Below are 8,099 nucleotides of genomic sequence, written 5' to 3'. Positions count from 1 at the left end.
CCATTGATAATTTCCTACCACTTTGTCTGTAATTTGGTAAGCCCCCCCATTATTATGTTATCCTTCTTTTACTCTTTAAAATTAAAAAAAAAATAGAAGCAGAAAAAGCTTTGGACAAAGTCCAACAACGATTCATGATAAAAACTCCACAGAAAATTGGAATGATGGTCTTTATCTCAACCTGATAAAAACCATCTATGACAAACCAACAGCCAGCATCATACTAAATGAGCAAAAACTAAAAACTTTCACTCTAAAATCAGGAACCAGACAAGGATGTCCACTATCACCACTGCACTTTAATATAGTTCTGGAAACATTAGCCAGAACAATTAGACAGGAAAAAGAAATAAAAGGAATAAAGATAGGAAAGGAAGCAGTTAAATTTTCATTATTTGCAAATGACATGACACTTTACATAAAAGATCCCAAAAACGCCACCAAAAGATGTGTAGCGTTAATAACTGAGTTCAGGGCTGGGGATGAAGCTCAGTGGCACAGTGCCTGCCTGGCAAGCACAAGGTCCTGAGTTCAATTCCCAGTACAAAAACAAAACAAAACAAAAAAACACACAAAAAAAATTGAATTCAGTAACATAACTGGATACAAAGTCAATACTTAAAAATCAATGGCAGCCGGGTATGCTGGCACATGCCTGTAATCCCAGCACTCAGGAGGCTGAGGCAGGAGGATCATTGCAAGTTCGAGAGCAGCCTGGGCTACAAAGTGAGCTCAAGGCCAGCCTGAACTGCATAGCGAGAACCTGTCTCAAAAAGACAAAAAACAACAACAAAAAAAAAACCAAACAGACCCAAAACAATGGCATTCCTATACAGAAACAACAAACTCACTGAAAGAGATATTAGGGAAACAACACCTTTCACAATAGCACCCCAAAAATGAAATACTTAGGAATCAATCTAACAAAGAAAATAGACCTATAAATTGAAAATTGCAGTTCTGTGAAAAAGGAGATTGAAGAGGCTCTCAGAAAATGGGATGGGGGCTGGGGATTTAGCTCAGCGGCAAAAGCGCCTGCCTGGCAAGTGCAAGGTCGTGAGTTCGGTTCCTGGTATCAGAGAAAAAAACCAAAAAAAAAAAAAAAAGAAAATGGGATGATATCCCTTGCCCATGGGTAGGGAGAACCAACATAGTAAGAATGGCCATACTCCCAAAATTGTTGTACAGGTTTAGGACAATGGAATGGAATCCCAATCAAAATACCATTAGCATACCTTACAGAACTAGACAAAACATTACTAAAATTCGTTTGGAACTAGAAGAGACCTAAAATAGCAAAAGCAATTCTGAGCAACAAAGGAAAGGCAGGGGAGCATCATAATCCCTGACTTGAAATTATACTACAGGGCTCCTGTGGCAAAAATAGCACGGTGGGCCATGACCGTAGCTCAGTGGCACAGTGCCTGCCTGGCAAGTGCAAGGTTCTGAGTTCAATTCCCAGTGCAAAAAAACACAGCATGGTACTGGTAAAATATAGACCTGAGGATCAATGGAACAGATTAGAAGATATATAAAAAACTTCAAACATACTCAGCCACCTTATCTTTTACAAAGAAGTCAAACAACTTTACTGGAAGAAAAGATAGCTTCTTAAATAAATGGTGCTGGAAAAACTAGCTTTCCACATGCCAAAGACTAACATTAGATCCATGTCTATCACCAAGCACTGAACTAAAATTGAAATGGATCAAAGATCTAAATATTAAAACAGAAACAGTAAATTTGCAAGCAGATAGAATAGGTAGAACTCTTGATAACAGAGGTATAGGCAAAGATTTCATGAACAAAACCTTGATCACTCAAGAAATACTACAAAGAATCAACATCTGGGATCTTATCCTATTAAAAAGCTTTTGCATAGAAAAAGAAATTACCTTTAGAATGAAAAAAACAATCCACAAAATGAGAAAAGAATTTAGCCGGCTGTCCCTCAGACAAAGGACAAATATCTAGAACACATAAAGAATTGAAAAAATCAAACCCCCTAACTGTAAAGACCCAATCCAAAACTGGACATCTGATATGCATAGACACTTCTCAGAAGAAGAAGTACAAATGGCAAATAAATGTATTTTAAAATGTTCCAAATCACTAATCATTCAAGAGTTACAACACTGAGATTCCAACTCACCTCAGAAATGGCTATTATCCAGAAACTGACCAATAACAAATGCTGGCGAGGCTGTGTGAAAAAAGGAGCACTTCTGCACTGTTGGTGGGAGGTTAGACTGGTGCAACCACTGGGGAAATCAGTGTGGAGATTCCTCAAAAAGCTAGAACTAAGGGGCTGGGAATTTAGCTCAGCGGCACGGCGCCTGCCTGACAAGCGCAAGGTCGTGAGTTCGATTCCTGGTACTGAAAAACAAAAACAAAACAAAACTAGGACTAGAGGTCCCATGAGACTCAGTTAGTCCCCATCTGAAGAATTAAAATCTTTAATTCCTGAAGAATTAAAATCATTATTCCATAGTGATATATGTGCACCCATGTTTATACCAGCACAGCTTGTATTAGCTACTTGGAAACAGCCCAAATACCATCAACTGAAGAATGGATAAAAGGTGTTTTTTAATATAATGGAGTACTACTCAGCCATAAAGAAGGATAAACTTGAGACATTTGTAATTAAAAGGATGCACCTTGAGACCATATTCTTAAGTGAAACAAATCAGACACATGTGTAAATATCACATTGTTTCTCTGGTGTGAGAATCCAAATGTATAAATAAGGACCAAAGCATGTAATAGGTATTGTGAAATAGGAAGAAATTTTTCAAAAATAATGAGAACTAGGGAGAGGGCTGGGGAAAGAAAGGAAGGGAAAAGAAAAATAAATGATAAAAAGGATAAAATGCAAACAAACCTTCATAAATAAAGAGGGGAAGAAGGGTGGAAGAGAGGGGAAGGGATTGGGGGAAAAAGGGGAATCAGGATATATCATATACAGGTTATATCTAAGTTGTACCAATAAACTTAATAAAAAATAAAAAGTTTCGACTGGGAAAAAATGGAAAGGAGACTGGGAGGGAACAGGGACAGATGGGAGTGGAGGAGGATAAAAAAGAATTAATATGTGCTGCATGCATGTACAAACTCGCCACAGTACACATAATCATTATATACAACAAACGTGTACTAGGAAAAAAATCATAAAAAGGAAAACAAACAAAACTGAGAAACTCAATAAGCTCCAACAAGGATAAACTCAAAGAGACCCACACTGATATACATTATAGTCAAAATAGTCAAAGACAGGGGTGGGGGATATAGCTCATTGGTACAAGTACCTGCCTGGCAAGCGCAAGGTTGTGAGTTCAATTCCCAGTACCAAAATAAATAAATGAATATAAAATAAAATTCAAAGACAAATTAAAAATCTTGAAAACAATATAGAAGGAATCTATCACATAACAAAAGATGCCTGGTAAGACTATAAGCGAATTTCTCAGTAAAATCCTTTCAGGTCAGGAGCAGTGGAATAATATATTTAAAGTATTAAAATAAAAACCTGTGAACCCAGAATTTTATATCTAGCAAAACTATCCTTCACAAAACCAGGGAGCAATGGAGGCATGTCCAAATAAATGAAAGCTGAAGGAGTTCGTATACTAGACTTTCCAGAAAAGAAATGCTAAAAGGAATCCTTCAGGTTGAAATGAAACAACACTAGACAGTAACTTGAAGACATAGCACTTAATGAAAATAAAGTACTTCAGTCAAAGTAAATATATAAAAAAACATAAAATCCAGTATGATTGTCATTGTGGTTTGTAACTAGACTTATGGGCTGGTAGTACATCAGTGTGCTGGGAGGGTGATATGTCTAGAAAGGGGATAAAGGCACTGCATCTCTCTTATCCTACAGTATACATGGATCTACATTTGTCTTCAATTGATTGTTGTTAAATTGTAGCCTTTAACACAAAACTGTAACAACAGGTGCTTTCCTGAGTTCTGTGGGTTATGTAGTAAATTATCAAACCCAGGGAGTAGATCATGGGAACTCCTTCTCCAGAATGTTTAGACAGCTTGTTAGATCTACAAGTAGACTGGGGATCCCACTTATGGCTGGCATCTAAAGTGGGGACACTCTGGTGGTACTCAGCCCTTAACTTGTAATGTCCCGAGTTCAAGTCTTAGCACTCCCATAATAGCTATGTGATCTTAATAAGTAGCCCAAACTCTGAACTTCAGTTTTCCTACTTATAATGAGGATAGTAGTGGTAATTATGTCATAGGCTTGTTCTGAGTCATATGAGAAGATATGCTTATCATAATACCAGCAAAACACTCAGTAGATCTCAGCTACAAATTTCATAATTTTATTGCACTTGTGCCAGGCTGCTTGGTGCTAAACCTAAATCATAGATAATATTTTAGGTAAATAATATTCTAGGCATATATTCTAGATAAATATTTGTACCTATTTCTCCTGCCATGAAATAGGAAACTGAATTCCCTTCTTGAAACATAGATATATCTGAAAAATGAATAAAAACTGAAAGTCAAGAAATAGAAAAATAAATGAGAACTATAAAGTGCTTATGGTATTGTGCAATTTTTTTCTGCTAAGTTTGTAGGTTCAAAAACTATTCTTGAATCTTCTCCAGATGCAAAGTTCTGAGGCTTTATGAAGAAAATATCTGGAGAAACTTGACACATAGTCCATTTGGAAATATTGATTTGAGACTTTGCCAAATATTTTGTGTGTTTTAGGGCACTCGATAGTTAAGCAAGTTTGTTGCTAAGGATTCTCTCCCATAAGTCCCTGGGGCTGCTGCTGAAATCATTCCCAAAGGTCCTCCTTCTCAGAAGTAAAAGATTAAGAGTCTTAATGTCCCTAAAAATGAGACAGTAAGAAATCAGGAAATATGGGGGAAAAACCACATTCTGAAAGATGTTTCATTTGCTTAGTACAATTGCTTTTTCTCAGGACTGCAGACAGAACCCAGGGCTTTCATGATGAGGTACACCCTAGCCCTTTTTTATTTTTTTATTTTGAGACAGAGTCTTGCTAAGTTGCTAAATTGCCCAGACTGGGCTCAAACTCAAGATCCTTTTACCTTGGCCCCCTAGAGTGCAGGGGTTAAAGGCATGTACCACCACAAACAGCTCTTCTCTGCTTTTTCACCTCTTCTTGTTCTTCAGTACTACCTGGATTCAGTTCAGTTGGTTGATAAGACCAAAATGTGCAGTGAATGAACAGTAAATACCACTTTTCTGAAGTATCTTTATTCAGCTTCAATCTCCATATCAATCCTAACACTGATTTGTCAGATAGAATAATATTGAATAATTCAGCCTGGCGTGGTGGTGCATGCCAGTAATCCCAACACTTGGTCGGCTGAGGCAGGAGGATCATTGCAAGTTTGAGACCAGCCTGGGCTACAAAGTGAGTTCAAGTCCAGCCTGATCTGCATAGCAAGACCCTGTCTCAAAAAAAAAAAAAAAAAAAAAAAAAAAAAATGACATTGATTTGTTATTCAATCCCAACACTGAATTGTCAGATACATATAGTATCATAATGTACAAACAAAGAAAAGCCCAGATACTGATGGATTCATTGCTGAATTATAAAGGAAATTAGAGATTCAATGCCAATACTCCTCAAACTCTTTAATGAAATTGAAATGGAAGCAACGCTCCCTAACTCATTCCTGGAGACAAGTATTACTCTGACACCAAAACCACAGGAAGACCCAAACAAAAAAGAGAACTACAGCTTCTTAATGAAGTAATCTTCTTAATGAATACAGATCCAAAAATCCTCAATAAGATGCTGAAAAACAGAACATAGCAAATCATCAAGAAGATTGTATAGCATGACCAAGTGGGATTATCCCAGGAATGCAGAGATGGGTCAACATATACAAAACAAACAAACAAACAAAAAAACACAAGAGCTAACATCGGGCATGGTGGCGCATGCTTGTAATCCCAGCACTTGGGAGGCTGAGTCAGGAGGATTGTTGTGAGTTCAACACCAGCCTGGGCTACAAAGTGAGCTCAAGCCCAGTCTGAACTCAATAGAGAGAGCCTGTCTCAAAAAGACAAAAAAAAAAAAAAAAAAAATTGTATTGTCTCCCTAAGTGTGAGAAGCTGAAAGAGTAAATGTTATCCAAAATGTACAATAGATAGTGCAAAATGGGAAGAAACTTCAAAAAGAAAGAAAAAGTGGTTTAGGAGAATGGGGAAAAATCAGAAAGAGAAAAAGCAAAGCAAAAGGATATATTTAGATCTATCTATCTATCTATCTATATGGTAGTTAAAATAATATATATGTAGTAGTTAAAATAGCTATACTACTAATTTCTTTCAGTTCATTTGAAAAATAGTTTTGTGCTAATATGGTTTGGACAATTAAATGCTGATATCTTGTACTCTGAGCAATTAACTTAAAGATAGCAATACACAATGTATTAACCATTGTTACTCTCTTATCATATTGCTTTAGAATCTTGTTTTTGATTTTTTGTTTCTTTTTCTTTAAAATAAAAATTTAAGAGGGCCGGGTTCAGGCCTGTAATCCCAGCACTTGGGAGGCTGAGGCAGGAGGATTGCTGTGAGTTTAAGACTAGCGTGGGCTACAAAGTGAGCTCAAGGCCAGTCTGAACTGCATAGCGAGACCCTGTCTAAATAAATAAATAAATAAATAAATAAACAATTTTTTTAAAAGACCACTTTGAGCTACATAGGGATACTATTATAGACAGCTAAGTTAGGCAGGAATATTCTAGGCAGTTAGACAGGGATAGGTCCTCAAGGAAGTCAGTGCTAAAGATGAGAACACATCCCAACTGTGGCTGGAGGTGCATCTGTTGAAGGTCAGGCCTGGATAAAGATGGAATGACCAGGCCTGCCTGCCTCTCTGACAGATAAGCAATATATTGAACATTATATTCATTTAGTCCAATAAAGTCTAGATACACATCAGTCACCCCAGTGGGTGATCAGGACCTCCTGATCCAACTCTTCATAAAAAGGTCCTTGTTCTCTCCATGTACCCTTGCGACATAATCCCCCATTGGATCAATATTGCCTAAGCGGCTACACTTGTAATCTTACTAGCTAATCACAATTTTGACCCACGTTGTACCCACCTAGTGATTTTGCTCTATAAATCTTCTGAGAAGAAGGATCTGTGGTTGCCCATTTTCAGGTCCCCTCCTGTCTCTCAGGAGCTCTCTCTCTCCATAAAGTTTTCCTACTCTTACCCTCCATTGTTCCCTAATATTCATTCTTCAATTTTGGAGAACACAAACTCAGCTTATCTGACATTTAATAGAGCATTATATTTATTTTCCCTGCATCACAGATCACAATGACAATTATCACAAACTTGTGATCATGTGTTTGAGTGTGCATGTGATGATTTAATTGATCTCTCTCTCTCTCTCTCTCTCTCAGTATCAGAAATTGAACTCTGGACCTTGCACTTGCAGGGCAGGCGCTGTACTGCTGAGCTATATCTCTGGCCCCTGATGTCTCTTTTTGCTAAGAAACTGTCTGTTCACTAACTCCCAAAAACAACATCACTATTCTGAATTAAAAGATGTACAAAGGAGAAGAAGGAGGAGGAGGAAGAGAAGGAGGCAAGGAAGATGAACAAGAAGAAGAAGAGGAGGAAGAAGAAGAAGAAGAGGAGGAGGAGGAGGAGGAGGAAGAAGAAGAAGAAGAAGAGGAAGAAGAAGATGAAGGAGGAGGAAGAGGAGGAGGAAGAGGAAAAGTGGAAAGAAAGGAAAAGAAAGAAAGGAAGAAAGAAAGAAAGAAAAAGAAAAATTGTCAGTATTTTTTTGATGTGACACAACAAATTTTTTTTTTTTTTTTTAAAGTAAAAGAAGAGATTTATTTGAAGGTGGGGAAGAGGGAAGAGAGAGGTGACAGGTAGCAATTCTGGGTGAATGGAAGTATTTGAAAATGAATTATTCCTGGGCTTTGGCCCCTTGCTCTTTTTATTGAGTTTTTTTCTCTGTTTAGGCTCTTGGACTCTGACTGGCTCCCTGGCTGTGTTTGTTCTGCTCTGTGAATTTCTTTTGACCATATGACCTTTCTGTCCAATGGTGCGGGGTGGGTGAAGA

This window comes from Chinchilla lanigera, unplaced genomic scaffold (assembly GCF_000276665.1).
Source record: "Chinchilla lanigera isolate Chin_1 unplaced genomic scaffold, ChiLan1.0 scaffold00073, whole genome shotgun sequence".
Classification (NCBI taxonomy): Eukaryota; Metazoa; Chordata; class Mammalia; order Rodentia; family Chinchillidae; genus Chinchilla; species Chinchilla lanigera.
This window is presented reverse-complemented; position numbering follows the sequence as displayed.